Below are 17,026 nucleotides of genomic sequence, written 5' to 3'. Positions count from 1 at the left end.
CTTCAAATCACTTGTTGTAGGCTTACTTGGGGGTCTGGGTTTAAAAATGAAGGCGCAAGCTAAGGACCCGTTTGCACAGTCATAGCTACATTGGATTGGGACGCGGGTGGCACTGTGGGTAAAAGCCTCAGCGCCTAGGGCTTGCCGATCAAAAGGTCGGCGGTTCGAATCCCCACGGCGGGGTGCGCTCCCGTTGCTCGGTCCCAGCGCCTGCCAACCTAGCAGTTCGAAAGCACCCCCGGGTGCAAGTAGATAAATAGGGACCGCTTACGGCGTTTCCGTGTGCTGCGCTGGCTCACCAGATGCAGCTTTGTCACGCTGGCCACGTGACCTGGAAGTGTCTCCGGACAGCGCTGGCCCTCGGCCTCTTAAGTGAGATGGGCGCACAACCCTAGAGTCTGTCAAGACTGGCCCGTACGGGCAGGGGTACCTTTACCTTTTTTTAGCTACATTGGATTAATAGGACCAAGTTAGCTTTAAGACTTTGTACACGCTCACTTTGAAGTCCCAGTGGGACTTATTTCCAATAAAAACAATGCATAGCTTATGTACGGAAACATTAATAGTCCAGCATTGGTGTCTCTGTCTGCATTTTCACTGTTACCCTCACACCTATCAAGCAACACAAGTTTAGCATCCTGCTTTGTGCCATTGTTCTCAGTCATAGCGGGCAACAAACATCTCAGCAAATAGATTCAATTTTTGCTGCAACAAATTTTATGATCGGGCCATAAGTCACTGAAATGGAATTCAGAATGAAAACTGTATTGATTCATAGAACACCAAAAGATAAAAACTTCTGTGTTTTGCGTGTCCTGGAAAAATGATTAGATTTGTGTATGTGCAGCAAGAAATATTAAGAGGCAACGAGTCATTTTGCACAAATGCCTGATTACATGAATACTTAATTATCTGTCACTTAATTAAAAAAAAAGAACAAAGTATTAGAATTGAAAGTGGGTGGGTTTTTTTAAAAAAAGCACAGCATATTAAATTTCGTATATTTCTGCTGGGCTTTTTATACACACCCACATTACTTACCTCGAGACAGCTTCATGCCAATTTTAATAGCTTTTGCTAAACCTCTGGATGAGCGGGAGAGTGCCTTGAGGGGGGAAATGGCAAGTATTAAAAATGGGATTGTGCGGCAGAGATGATTATTCCTTATAAGATATTTCCCCACAAATCATCTTAACTTTTGTAGTTAAACAAATGCTCTGAAAATGAAACACTAAAGCTATCACAAGGATGACTGCTTGGGTCTCTGTACCCTTTAGCTGATGACAAAAATAAATGAACAGGAGAGTTTAAAGGATACAACCATCTTATAGCATTCGGTGATGGAACTTGTTGATCCTACTGACTGACCACCCCGCCCCCATGCCATATTCCCTTTTATGTTTTCCCAGACCCTCCAAGTGTCCCTGTTTTCTAGGGGCATCCCTGATTTAGAGAAGTCATCCTGGTTTCTGATTTGATCCTGGAATGTCCCACTTTTCCTTAAAGGTAAAGGGACCCCTGACCGTTAGGTCCAGGCACGGACGACTCTGGGGTTGCGGCACTCATCTCGCTTTATTGGCCGAAGGAGCCGGCGTTTGTCCGCAGACAGCTTTTCGGGTCATGTGGCCAGCATGACGAAGCTGCTTCTGGTGAACCAGAGCAGCACACAGAAATGGTGTTTTCCTTCCCGTCGGAGCGGTACCCATTTATCTACTTGCACTTGACGTGCTTTCAAACTGCTAGGTGGGCAGGAGCAGGGACCGAGCAACAGGAGCTCACCCCGTCGCAGGGATTCGAACCACCGGCCTTCTGATCGGCAAGTCCTAGGCTCTGTGGTTTAACTCACAGCGCCACCCACATCCCCGCTTTTCCTTAGGATGTCCCTTTTTCCACTGGAAAAATGTTGGAGGGTTTGGAGTTATCTGACCCCCAAGCCATCTGAAGGCAATGTATAGGGAAGTTTTTTTAAATGTTTAATGTTTTATTATGTTTTTATATGTGCTGGAAGCTGCCCAGAGTGACTGGGGCAACCCAATAAGATGTGTGGGATATAAATAGTAAAATAATCATTATGGAATGAGACGTCCCTATTTTCATTGGAGAAATGTTGAAGGGTATGGTTTTCTTCATACACTGTCCAGTCTAGAGCCCAGAAAGTTGTCCATTGCCGTTAAGGACACACACACACACACACACACACACACACACACACACACACACACCATACATTTAAAGCACATGGCTTTCCCAAAAAATCTTGGGAAATGTAGCAGACCCCTCACAGAGCTACAATTCCCTGCACCCTTAACAAACCACAGTTCCCAGGACTCTCTGGGGAGAGCAAGGTGCTTTAAATATGTGGTACGGATGTGACCATGGCATAGAGAAAGTTCAAGAAAACCGTGTTGATGCCTTTCACACCTTCCCTTCACACTGAAGGGAAGGGGAGAGCAGGGTTATGTCTCTAAGCTCTGTCCTGTTCTCACTACATTCAATACAAGGTATGAAAGGATCACGTCTGTGTCAACCTGCTGGTACATGAGCTCTGATGGCTCAGGATTCCTATGCATTCTGTTTTGGCCATGCTGCATATTGCTCAACATTAGACAATGGGTCCATATAGTTCAATACTGCCCACACTGATTGGCAGCAGTTCTTCAGAATTTCAGGTAGGGATCTTTGCTAGCACTACCCAGATGCCAAGGGTTCAACTTGGGACCTTTTGTGTATGCAGCTGGAATTGTACACCGAGCCCATTGTTTTTATTTTATTTTAATTATTTATTTATTTTAAAAAATACGCTGCTTGATACAATAAAAATCTCTGAACAGTTTACAGGCATGTGGGTTTTAAATTAAGTGAGCAAGTGGTCCGTTGTGCAGCTCGCACCAAGGCAGAAGGTACAAGATGTTCCCAGTGAGTCCTCTTCTGGTACATTTTGAGGACATTAATTTCGAAACATATATTTCTTAGCCATTCTCAAAAGCACATTTTTTAGCATTTACAAGTCGTAAACGTATAGATGTTTAATGTTCAGTGCATCACCGTGAGAATATTAATATCTCCTCGAGGAGCTGGAGCTGGCTTGAAATGGCAGCAATCATTTCAAAGTTCTTCCATTCCCATTAAAATGGTTTGCTCCAGTTCATCAATTTTTGGCGAAAACCATTTTGATGTAACTGAAACAGCTTCAGAACGATCATTGTCACACCCAGCCAGCCCTAATTTACTGGGAAGCTATTAATATGTCTTGCAACCTCACCCACCTCCAAGATGCTTTAGTTGAAAGTGAACCCTCCTATATTGTTTTCCAGACTGGTGGGCAGGGGGATACGAGATTGGCGGCGTAATCAATAGCAGTCAGCATGGTGGGGGAGGCAGTGCTTGCCTGACCTCTGGTCAGCTGCACTATCAGAATGCACCAGAATGTAACAGATATTTCCACATTCGGGTGGGCAGAGGACAGGACTGCAGCTTGAAAGGGCATAATAGCTATTCTTTCTTAAATAAGATTTTAAAACTCAAGGGTGACTGGGCTGGGATATGCTTTGCCAAATAGGCCTCCGTGTTCTTCTCTGCTGCTATTTTTGTCTTCAGGGTCACGTTGCTTTGAAATGCAACTTGTGGTAAGAAATCAGAAACCAGATGACCGGGGTGGGAGTGGGAGTGGGAGACTTTGACAGGCAGTGGTCATATGGGACAGGCCTCCTGTCTGATAGGATAAGGCAGGTGTTGCTATTGTTGCCTTTCTGTGCAGACTGCCCAACGTCCTTAATTGACAGTGGTGGCGCATGCAGAATTGGCAACATTTAACTCCTGCCAACCTAGCAGTTCGAAAGCACGAAGTGCAAGTAGATAAATAGGTACCGCTCCGGCGGGAAGGTAAACGGCGTTTCCGTGCGCTGCTCTGGTTTGCCAGAAGCGGTTTAGTCATGCTGGCCACATGACCCGGAAGCTGTATGCCGGCTCCCTCGGCCAGTAAAGCGAGATGAGTGCCGCAACCCCAGAGTCGGTCACGACTGGACCTAAGGGTCAGGGGTCCCTTTACCTTTACCTTTTTAACTGATGCAAACAGTGCACATGCTGGGGCTGTCTAGAAATATGCCTGTGCAGATATGCAGATTCTGAATACAATTGGACAGTGCATGCAGACATGACTACTTCTGCATGGTCTTAATGCATCCCTAAGGAAATTCAATCCATGCCACATGGAGAGACAAGGGGCGAGGCTCGTGATTCTAAACACCCATGATCTTTGGGAGCTGGCAAGATCCATTCTGAAGCACATTAATTGCACTCATTAATGACAAGATAGATGGATACATAAATAAAGTGTCTGTCGAGTTCCTCATTTGCAAATCTTGCAATGAAATTATTACCCAGTTCAAACATTCATTTAAGGTAATTCATTTCTCAGACTGCTTCAGAGTGTTATATTCTCCTTGATTAACATTTCCCTGATTACTTCCATTATTGCAGCAGCAGCATGACGTTAATTTGTTTTAGGTAGATGGAAAGCACAGAAAGGCATAAATCTTCTCATTACAGCAGTGGCTTTTCAAGTTCCTTGCTTTGGAAGATGGACAACCACAGATGTATTTACCATTCTCCAAATGTGGCCTGGTGGTATTTATCAATTAGGAGGCATCGGCTGTTGGCTGACTTGAAACACTCCAAATAGCTTGCTGATTGACACCTTTATAATTTTCCTTTTCATATGAACAAGTTTCCAACAATTTCCTGGTGTTCTTCATGTAAAATAGAATATACAGATTCTAAGCCTAATTGGTCTCTGCTTACATCTAATTTAATATTCTACTTTTTCCTTTTTTTAGGATTAATTTTGATTGGCCACTGAGAGATTCTTTTCAGCAGTTGCAGTCAAGCTGGAGATCTTCCAAGCTAGAGAGGCTCACAGGGCCAAACTAGACATAAAAATTTTCATGCTTTTAGCCCTCTTTTTCTGAAAAAAATGTGCATGTTCTCTAGCCATTAAACCACACTGTCCTCCAGGCCCTGCTCTGCCCACCATTAGGCTATTTTTTATCTCCTCCTTCCTTAGGTTCTGCCCCGCTGCTGCCACCGCCATTTCATGATTTTGGGATTCTTTGTACTTTTGCAAACTTTGGACTTCCCCTGAGACCTCCCTCCTACATAGGTGGGAGAAGCCCACTGTTAAAGAAGAGCCCTCAGACCTTGTAGGAACAGAATGCCTTGCCCTGTAGTACGTGGCTTCCTTATGCTGCTTGTTCCCCCAACATAACACATTTTTCATGCTATCTTCATTGATACGTGTACAGTGGTACCTCAGGTTAAGTACTTAATTCGTTCCAGAGGTCCGTTCTTAACCTGAAACTGTTCTTAACCTGAAGCACCACTTTAGCTAATGGGGCCTCCTGCTGCTCCTGCTGCCGCACCGCCAGAGCACGATTTCTGTTCTTATCCTGAAGCAAAGTTCTTAACCTGAAGCACTATTTCTGGGTTAGCAGAGTGTGTAACCTGAAGCGTATGTAACCTGAAGCGTATGTAACCTGAAGCGTATGTAACCCGAGGTACCACTGTATTTATACACACACTTTCCCCCTAGTATAAGTACTTCTGTATGCATGTACTTGGCTGGAGAACTGCATTGCAAAATTCAGATAAATGCAAAGTTCAAACTGTGGCTGTGTTTTGGTTTGCATATTGTTTCCGAAAGAGTGGATTGACTTGTTTTGCTTTAAATGCAAACTCAGTAGAATTTCTCCCCCATCTTTCCCCTGTAGTTTGGAGAGTGTGGGTTGGCTGATTGATTGGGGAATAAACTGATGAATGAATTGCCCTGCCATTGGGTATGAGATTAATTTTCCTCCTTCTAACTAAGTCAGAAATTCTATTGCGAGATCTTCCTTTTACTACCTGTTGATGGGAACAAGAATTTAAATCAAACATTGTACATTTCCCTGCACATAGAGGGTAAACACGGCGCTCGGATGCATCACATTCTCAGCTCTGAATCTGAGCAGATTATATCTTTGACTGCCTGGAACTGTTTAGAAATACACATCATGCTGGCAAATGCTTGCACAACACTTCAGAGGCATGTTATTTCATTGATCAGAATTTAAAAATTTAGAGTCCTTCTGCTCTGGGAAGAAATATGGCAAAACAAAAGTGGAGGAAATTGGCAGCCCGGCTGTAAACAGTTCAGCCAATGAAAGCTTTATTTGGGCAAAAGTTTCATAAATTGCGGGGAATGAGTCCATATTGATCAATCCTGCAGTAGTTGCCAACATTTAACAAAGGAAAATCACAGGATCTCCCATTTAAAAGGAGGAGTTTTGTCCTATAACCACAAACCGGTGCTTTGTCAGAACATAATAGCCAATTATATAGATAGGAATGTAACAAACCGGGTTTGGGTCATGCTGATTGAGGTTTGAGCACCTTGACATGACTAGATTCCAATTTAAAAGGGGGTGGGGAAGTCCATTTATTGAGTCAGAAACACTCACCAAGACTGGTGTTACTGGATATGTGCACATGCCTGGCATTTATTTAGTTTAATCTTGACTGCAAGCAAATCCGTATTGTGTGTCTGCCTGCCTTTATAAGCTTTCCAGTTCAAATGCCACCAAGTTTGTTTCCAGCAGAGGTGTGCAACAGCATGCATGACTTGTCCTCCTGTTGAGGTGCGTTGATGTTGTGTGGCAAGACCCTCAAGTTGACCCCCCATTAAGATAAATAAATTCGCACGGACACAGATATTTTGTTTAAGGTTTTGGGGCAAAACTTTGGCCACAACTTTATTGATTACAGGAATGAGAGCGGTATTGGCTTAGGCATTGGCAAGACTATATCTGACTCCTGTCCCCTTTGCAGGAAGTCTGTAAGGGTAAACCACCCAAAGGGAAATTGCTTTGGGGGAATTCGCCTGCATCTCCCCTGGTGTTCTCAGACACCTGGCATGGCCCTCACCCTTCAAGAGGACTTCGGACAGGAACCAGGTCCAGCTTCCTTTAGCAGAATACCCTTGACACTGGAGGGGCAGGCGATGGCCGATCTCCCCTCCCCCATTCACAATAAGTCAATGCCTAACCGCCTAACCTTACAAAGTTGTGACGATTGCTAAGAGGTAGGCAAAAACCAAGTGGCCCATGCCAATTTGCCAAATGGAAAAAATTCCTACCCGGCCCCCGACTCAAGACGGGCAACCAACCAAAGTCCAAAGCAAGGCCAAAGGATCTAAATTAAAGGGAGGGTGGGCGGGTGTTCAGCAATGCGAAGCAGAGCCTGGCACACATCGCGCTGCTGCTTTTATACTTTCCCCCACTATCACCCTTTGACATGATTGGGCAATAGCCCTGGGTGGTTGTGGTGCCACCCCGGCGTGCGTGCGACAGCTCCACCCACGCCAGAGTGGGGGGAACCAGGTTGAGAGCCTGCCCGCAACCAGGGCCATCTGTTAAGATGATCCCATTTACTACAAACAGACATTGAATACTTACCTAGTCTGGGGTGCTTCTGGACTCAGCATTCTCTTCTTCTTTTTTATAATTAATTCTTATTTAAAGTTTTCAACATAAAATATGAAAAATGCCAAACTAATCTGGGGGGGGGGGTGTAAGAAAAAAGCAAGAATAATAAACAGAAGAAAATAAGGAAGAAAAAGAAGAGAAAAGGAGAATACAAGGCCCCCTTTTCTACACACAGAAGAGAAACCCTCTCACCTCAGAGTTTCCACCTCTTTTGCCAGCCTTCTACCCTGGGAAATCCTCTCTGTCCTGCCTCTCCCACAGGGCCCTGCATCTTCCATCCATTACCTTCATGTTTGTATCTTTGCTAATCTAAAACAGGGAACTGCAAAAAACAAAGCATAAATGTACATAGGATTAACAGAAAGAAATCAAGAATTAGAGATCATAGAAAGGGAAGTTGGTAAAAAGAAGAAAAGAAATAAGAAGGTCTTCTGCTTTTCTGTCTAAGCCAATTATGTATATGATAATTATTCAAAATAGTCAAAGTATGTACTCAAGGATAACCTCTGGCTGCATTGATGTCCAGCTGTTCTCTCAATCTGCCTGCCATTGTTTTCTCAATCTTCAATCCCAGGCATCTCAAATTCACCTTTTTCCACCCCAAAAGCTGGACTCAGCATTCTCAAAGGAGGTGCAGGCTGCTTCAATGACTAATTCTGCTTTTCACCAGCTTTAACCAGTTTGCCAGCTGTCACCATACCTGGAGAAACTGAGCCCAGCTCATGTTCTTCTGTCATATCCAGGTTGGGTTATTGTAATGCATTCTATCCTTTAAAGATGGCTGGGAATCAGTGTAGAATGTGTCAGCAAGAACGCCTGTAGGGGATTAAGCATTCGGAACACATTACACCAATTTTGTACCAATTATGTTGGCTGCCTGTTTGTTTCAAGGCCCAGTTTAAATGTGGAGGGCTGCTTGTGCCCACATGAGTGGAGCGAGCCGATTGTACCTCCAGCAGTTTATTTAATTCAAGAGGTGCAGTGTTAAATACTACTCCAAAAGAAAGGGCAGCTATTGAAGTAGGCTTGTTAAAAAGTAATAGCCTGCCATTCAATGCAACCCTATTTTTAAGCCTGAAATGCTACCATATGTTTGGATTTCTTTTATTTAAAGAAATAAGTAAAATGTTCTGCAAACCCCCCATGTGCTTTATTTAAAAGCAGATACAAACGTTTTAAAAGATATCCCATGCCACCTTTTTTGGTGGGGGGGGTCAGAAGTACCCCCCCCTGGACTTACTCCCAAGTAAACATCCTGACAAATGGGTGAAATGATTCAGCAACACAAAACTGTTTCTCCTCTAATTACTGGGTCCATTTCACAAATTCGAATTACCATACTTTCCTCACAGCCCTAGACTTCTTGCTCGGTGTCAAAACCTCTGAACTGGGTTCCTCTATCAGTCTTTACCACAATTTCCTCCTTCCTAGTTGATCAACAGTGCTCTTAACGGCGAGTCCTTCTCTTCATTCTTCATTGTAGACAAAAATATAATAGAACTGTTTGTGCTCTCTAGAGTAAAAGCTGCAAAAGCTAAAATGCAGTTGCAGTCTCAGAGCAATTATATTCTCTTTTATGTGGGAAGCCTAAAACCACTGATCTTCCATCAGTATATGACTCTGTGTTGTTCGCTGTATATTGTTAATAGATGAAAACCAGCAATGACTTAATAAGCATACAAATGTCACCAAACAGCTGTTTGGGGCTCCCTTCACTCACACATGTGCACTTTTAATGGTTTCGGCAAATGACTCCTCTTTAAAAATGAAGTCAGCTTTAATCCCTGTTTGAAGCTGAGCTAATATATTTCTCCATCTTCTAAAGCAGGAGTCGCCAAGCTTTTTGGAGACAGTGGGAACATTTTGAATTTTTCCAATGAAAATAGGAGAACATCCATCATTTCTCCAATAAAAACAGGGACATCTTACTCCATCATCACCATCATTTTATTATTTATACCCCATGTATTCAACATTAAAGAGCTTCCCTAGACAGGGCTGCCTTCAGATGTCTTCTAAAGGTTGTATAGTTACTTATCTCCTTGGCTCCGGGGATCACATAACTCCATAACCCCCCAACATTTCTCTGATGAAAATAGGGGTATCCTAAGGAAAAACGGGACATTCCAGGATCAGATTAGAAACCAGGACAGATTTTCTAAATCTGGGACTGTCCCTGGAAAATAGGGACACCTGGAAGCTCTGAGAGTGTGCTGTGAGAGCCAGCCACAAACTGGTTACTGTGAGGTCAAGGGCTAGAGACTTATTTTTATAAAAAAAAAGATAAAAGAAAGAAAGAAAAAGCTACAGTCTGGGGCACCTTCCCAGGTTGGGGACCCTGGCAAAGCCTCTCTAAAATTCACTGTGGGGTGGCAGCGATGGGTGCACCTGTCAATTTCAGCTTTTCTGTAGTTTTAAAATTAGTTTTCTTAAGTTCTTCTTAGGTTCTTACAGTCAGCTGAATCCCAGAATCTTTTTGGGCCTTGTGGTCGTATGGAGTCCAAATTATGGAGCCAGTGGTATGTTTATTCATAAAAAACAACAGAAAGTTAATGCATGCAAGTCTGGAAAAGGGGAAATGTCTATGCCTAGGTAAATGCACAGCTATTATTTCAGATCAGCAAAGGATTACATCAAAACTTTATCTCCACAGTGATTTCCATTGCGATCAAAAGAATGTTTCAGAAGACTCTGGGTCATCACAGAACCCCTTGAAACAGATGAAGGTTTCCTGAAAGAAACCAAGTCTCAGGCCTTTCCCAAAGCCAGTCACAGCTAGTCTTGCCCAGCCCTTCAGAGCAGTTTCCCAGCAGCTCCCGACTCCTGATCGCAATCAGCATCTCTTCAAGGGTTACACCTCCCTTTGAAATCGTGAAGGTGCTCTACTTTGAAAACAAAGTTTCCTACAAGAGAGGCAAATCTCCCTCTGATCAATATTTCATGCTGCCTTTCCTCTATTCTCAAACCCTGCTGGGATTTGATGGCGATTTTCAGCTGATGATGACCTAGTGGAGTCAGCAGCACACATTTTATTTTCTGCTGAACTGTCATTAGGAAGAACGTTTATTCTTCCAGACAAATTGTGCACTCCTTTTAGGCAAAGCTTTGTTTCGAGGGGGGGTAATGTCTCCCCACCCCCTTTCCTTGGCTCAGCATGCAACAGTTCTTTCTGCCGGTTGCAGACTAGAGCATCCAAGCCCATCAGGGGCCAGGCGGACAGGGACACAGAGCTGTCCAGGTCTAAATTTGCCTACGGCTCGTTGCTCCAGCCTTAAACATAACCAATGCCAAGCTATTCAAGTAACCTGCAGGGGTTCATAAAATCTGAATAATGTTCATCAAAATCGGAACATTATTCTGCTTATTGTAGTGTGTTTCAATATTTTATTGCTTGCTTCTCAGTTCTTTAAAGCCTCCCAGCCTCACTTCATTTTTTCAGTTCTTCCTCGTTTAACTTAGAAGGCCTAAATAGCTTATTCCTTGAGCATGTCAGTCCCTACGCTCTCTCCATTCAGTGAAAGTCTGGGCATAGAAGACAAAGAAATATGCAACAGTTTCTGCCCCACCTTCTCTTGGCTTTAGTTAAAATCTTCTCTTCAGCCCAAATATTGGGGTCAGGAAAAACACAGGAAGGTACAATCTGCATTTGCCCACATTCTCACTTCTGTGTACATCCCAGATACACCCCACTCCACCCATATATACCCAGAGTGGCTGGGGCAATCCTGTCAGATGGGTGGGGTACTACTACTACTACTAATAATAATAATAATAATTTCTCAAATCAGCCATGGAAACCTGTTTGATCAGAGATTGTGGGGGCAAGGGGATAGGAAAGTATATTTACACAAAGGCAGCAATGGCTCCATCATATCACTTCCAGCTGTCACTGGCCATGAGAAACTTAGACTATGACGTCATTTCATTTAGCAAAGGTCACATCCACAGCATAGAATCTAAAGCACTCTTCCATCACTTTAACAGTCATGGAGAGTCTTGGGAACTGCTGTTTCCTAAGGGTGTTGGGAACTGTCGCTCTGTGAGGCCAACACCCTTAACAAGCTACAGTTCCCAGGATTCTCTTAAAGTGGTATAGGATTGCTTTTAAGGTTTGGCGTTGCTGTGACCCATATGTACTAGGATCAATGTACTGAAGGCAATGATTTGATCTGCCTAGGTACCCATTTTTATTAGTGGCTTTGTTTAAATTTTAGATTCTGCATGGCAGATCAATAAAATGGAATAACATGCACCTCATGACGTTATTGACAGTTTCATTAATATTAACGGTCTTGCGACAGACACTGCTTGCCAGCGCTGTCACGATTTAGACAAAAACGCTGCATGAAAAGATGCAAATGTTGACAGTAAACTGCCACCAAGTGAGGTGATGATTATTTATATAAACAGCAGAGAGTTCTAAAATTTCCCTGGGATAATGGGAGCAGATGTTACAATAATGCATTATTTAAGGATAAATGTCAATGCAAATCTTATTTATAAGAGAACATTGCTTAATTTTCAATTAAATACGCAGCGTTTTCTTGAATCTCCATAAATACAATGGAGCACATTCAGCATTTGTTAAGCATTCGTGGAGGTCTACAGTTTAGGGCTTATGAAAGCTGTAGATCATGTCTCCCTCTGTGGTATACAAGGATGTTTACTGCTGAAGGCTGGGGTGCTGTGGAGCCTGTAAATCGTCTGCCAAAACTCCTCTCTTTCACATCTGCAGAGGAGATATGGGAGACGGGGAGAGAAAATAATTATCTCCTCTTGGACCATTACACTCTCAGTAGCAAAACAATTTTCCAGAATGAGTCGGTTAGAACACAATGACGGTGATAGAAGCCAACCACTCTCCTGTTTTGGAATAATGTAATAACAGAGTTCTCTATGCAGGTTTTATCTGGGGCAGAAAGGGGTTATATGTAAGATCTTGCTCTCTCTCTTTTCCAGCTATAAATTCCTCCAACCCACATCAACATACCATATTTCATATCATTGCCACTGCCGTCCTTTGTTTTAGTATATGTTCTGAGGAAAAGGAGGAAAAAACTGAAATGTACAGAGATGAAACCTACCGTAAAATGTAAACATGCCCAGTAAGGCCATCTATAAATCAGGTATTCAGTCAATCAATCAATCAATCAATCAATAAATGTTGAAGTATCTTGGCTATGGATCTCTTCCTGCTTCCCACCTACCTTTAATCCCTAGTTATATAAACTAGATCGACGGTAACCAACATTGTATCTTTCTTTCTTTTTTTTAAGAGATATTTATTCAGATTTTACAAAAAAGAAAACATAAGTTTACAAAATAGAGAAAATTATAACAACAATTAACAAACTAAAATTATAACAACAATTAACAAACTAAAAAACACACACATAGAAAAAAGAATAAAAAGGGTACAACTTACAAAAAACATGCAGCTGAAAAAGAAATTTAAAAAGAAAAAACATCCACTTTTCAATATCTTTAGACTCATTTACTTGTTTCCTTGACCTCCTCTCACCTCCCCTTTTTGTATTCCCATTCACAAAGACATTTCAGCAAATCCTTACCCTCTTTCAACCATCTTTACTCTATATCTTAACTTATTATAACTATATATTTTCATTCATTATCAATCCATATTTGCATGTTCTTGTTAATCTTAATACCAGGTAACCAACATTGTATCATCTGGATGATCTACAAATCCCTTCATGTTTGAGAGCTAGTGTGGTGTGGTGGGTGGAGTGCTAGATTTTGACCTGAGCAATCCAAACACATATCCCCACTCAGCCCAAAAAAAACCTTTGTGACCACAGGCCAATCATTCTCTCTCAGCCTAGCCTACCTCTCAGGGTTGTTGTGAGAATAAAAGGGAAATCTGGGCTTTCCGGAGGAAAGGTGGAATAAAAATGCAATGATGAAAATATTAGTGTTCGGAGTGGCTTAGATAGTAAGAAAGAAAGAAAAGAAATGTTTATCTTAGAGAAACGAGAGCTAAACTTCACAGTAGGACCAAGGACAGCTCTTTATCTCCTTCCCATGTCTGCAATAATAGGGGAGACCCAACAGGGAGGACAGTTACTGTGAAGAAAACCCACGTTATCCCCCAATGGATGTACAGCAAAGACATGGCAAATAGACCTTCACCATGTCCCCAACAAATGCAGCACAAAAATATTTCAGATTCCAGTGGGAGGGATAATATTGTTATGGGTTAGTGGGGATAAGGACCCCCCAGATTCCTGGGTGCCAGGTATTCTCCTCTAGATTCTTGGGTGCTGGTTTAATCAGAGTTGACAGGCAGAGTTTGTTTTTCCTGCCATAAAAAGGGTCAGAGGGAGATGGTGGCCCTGCCATTAACCCATTGCAAACACCATCTACAAGACAAAGACCCTATTGTAACCGAGGGGGAGGTTGCCATGGCAACATGGGCGTGATGTCACACTGGGAAAAGTTGTCCTTTTACACAGAGGGTTTTTTTTTGGCAAGGTGTTCTGGGAACAAGAAGGAAGGGAGAACTCCATGCAGGACTAGCTGGAAGAGGCTGCAGCAATAGACCAGAGGCCATGATTGGCTGCTGCTTTTGACCCAAGCTTGCTGAGCTAGATGGCCTGATTCGATATAAGACAATTTCTTAATGTTCCTAATGTGGATTGAAATCAAGATAGAGACTTTTGTGTGTGTTACCAGCTCTGCAATTTTTACTGTAGCATCAATGGAGATGGACATGCTCTGAGATTTGATGGGAGGGGGTGGATGTTGGAATTCTGCCCGGTCAGAGGAATGTGCCATAGCGTAGGCACCGGCAGATATTCCTGTCGACCTCCCCGCGTTTCCCTCTGCTAAGCAGGCGAGGTCCCGGCGATTCTTCTCAGATGTGTGAGAGGAACACACCGTTCTTCCTCTCTCCCCTTTGGTGTCCCCCAGGGAGGGGAAAGAAGCAGACAGAAAACTATTTACATTGTTTATTTCTGCCTCTCATATCAGTACAGAGAAACATGTCTGCACTCGACAACAGCAAGAAGAAACTCCACCCATGTACATCCAGTACGGGTCATATGATACACCCACTGAGCTAACATCTGGTGCTCAGTACAGAATGTACTGCCCCTTTGTTTCCATGGCAACAGTTACAAACATCCTGTCTGGCTTTCCAGCCACAAGCAGCTGACTGAGCTGCTGGAGCCTTTGCTTGCTGCAGCATTGGTGCTTTATGGTAACATACTCCCCCTAAAGTATCAATGCTTGCTGCGAGCAAAGCGTCATCCAGAGAAGAAAACAAACAGTTGTTATACTTATAACATTCCCCTGTTGTTTCAGTTCCACCCTTGGAACTACCCGCCACTGGTTTAACCAATGTACCTCTCTGGTTGTGTGACTTCACATTACCTTGGTTAACAACTCTCTGTTGTGCCTTTGTCTCTGACTCAGACACTGCTTCAATCTGTCCTTGGTCGTTTACAACAGCAACATATGCTAGGTTAGCAAACTCCTTTGAATACCTCTTGGGTGGTACACCCTTTGTAGCTCTCTCAGACCTACGTAAGAGTTGCTTCTCTTCTCTGCTTTCTGGTTCAGCCTTTGAACTCTCTGGAGAACCAGTACCAAGCTTAATCAGTGGTTCATCCTCCTCTTCTGAGGGTCTAGTCATTATTTGAGATTTCCTCTCAATGACTGTGACAACTGAGCTGTCTGAGCTATCGCTGTCATCATCAGTACCACTGAACTCAATAAGATCAAACTCATCATCAGAATCATCAGAATTATCTGTGGGAAAAGTGTGAACAATCACTCTCTCTTGTTCAGGAGCACTCTCTAGAGATTTTGTGAGAATCACCTGACCAGATTCAGACAAAATTACTCTATAGAGACCTTTTTCATAACCCACAAAAATGCCTCTGGCATTCTTTACCCCACTTGGAGCTTCTGTTCTCACATGAGACCCGAAAACCTTAAAATAGGCAACAGAAGGTTTTCTATTGAACAGCTTCTCAAAAGGAGAACATCCCAACTCTGTTGAGACTTTTCTCAACCACACATGAAGATAGGACGCTAGCGACTCGGCCCAATATTCATGTGGTAAATGTGAACTAAGCAATTGCGCATGCATTCCCTTTTGCAATTCTTTGTTCACTTTTACACAGACACATTTCTTCCATGCTTCTTCGGAACTAGCAAGTTTGTGTCTTATCCCTTTTCCATCCAGGAACCTCTGGAAATCCTGTAACAGAAAAACTGGCTTGTCATCTGTGAAAAGACAATCAATGTTAGCATCATGCATACTTTTAACCTTGTCACAAAACTCCTGAAACTTTTCTAAAGTTTCCTGCGGTTTCTTCATCATATAAACCCAAGAATAATTAGTGTAACAATCAACACACAAAAGGTAATATTTTGCACTGCCTCTAGATGGTTCTAAAGGACCAATCACATCAGCATACACCCGCTGAAACGCTCTGTCGACCTTCTTAGCCACCTTCTTGGTGTCCTTGTTGGTCGGATCTGCAAGAGAAATTTCGTTAAAATCAAAAGTATTACATTTCATGTAATCACTTTGATCAAAAGTTAACAAATACAGTCCATCTTTCTCTTTGGCAGTAAGAAATAGTTCTCCATCTTTGTAGATCTTGCATCTTTTAGCATCATAGTACAGTTTTAGCCCTTTCTTTGCAATCTGCGAAGCACTCAGCAGACTAAATCTCAGTTCTGGAACCAGGTAAACATCGCTTATAGTCAAGTTCAGACTCTCAAGATACACAGTCCCAATTCCGGTCGCTTCTAGTTCTTGACCGTTGGCTTGTTTCACAGTGAAGCTTTGCTTCTTCAACGTCAAAAACAGTTGTCTGTGTGGGCAGAGATGCTTCGTTGCACCCGTGTCGATTATGAACGCGTTCCCAACATCTGGCGTGGTTCCTTTCGCCATCATAGCCTTTGCAGGTTTCACCTGGCAGTTGGTACGGCTTTTGCTTGACGCCTCAGGCTTCGTAGAGCTGTTCCAGGCTCCTTCTGACTGTCGCGGCTTCCTACAGTTCCGTTGTAGATGCCCAGTCTGTCCACAATTGTAGCATCGGACAGCGCTCAATGCTACAGCATGCTCTCCAGTAGCATCAGCAGTGGGAAGATTTGAACTCTGTTCTTGCCTCCCTCTGTCTTTCACTTCCAGTGCAGCAAGTCTGTCGTGTTCGTTAAGGACCACCGCACACACTCTTTCCGCGGTCAGGTCTTGAGCCGGTAACGAACCAAGCTGACTGGCAACAACCTTGTAAGTCCGGTTCAGGCTGTTTATCATCATGAAGCAAAACACTTCCTCCTGTAGACGGAAATTGCGTTCCACCATCTGTTGACGCAGAAACTTCATTTCTGTCAGGTGCGCTTGAACATCACCATCAGGCGCTAATCTCAGATTGGTCAACTTCTCAAAATACAGCAACGCTGAAGAACCGGCATCTCTCTGATGCGTTGTACGCAGCGTATCCCAAACCTCTTGCGCATATTCCAAATGCTGA

Source organism: Podarcis muralis, chromosome 12, assembly GCF_964188315.1.
Source record: "Podarcis muralis chromosome 12, rPodMur119.hap1.1, whole genome shotgun sequence".
NCBI classification, from domain to species: domain Eukaryota; kingdom Metazoa; phylum Chordata; class Lepidosauria; order Squamata; family Lacertidae; genus Podarcis; species Podarcis muralis.
Note: the sequence above shows the minus strand (reverse complement) of the source record.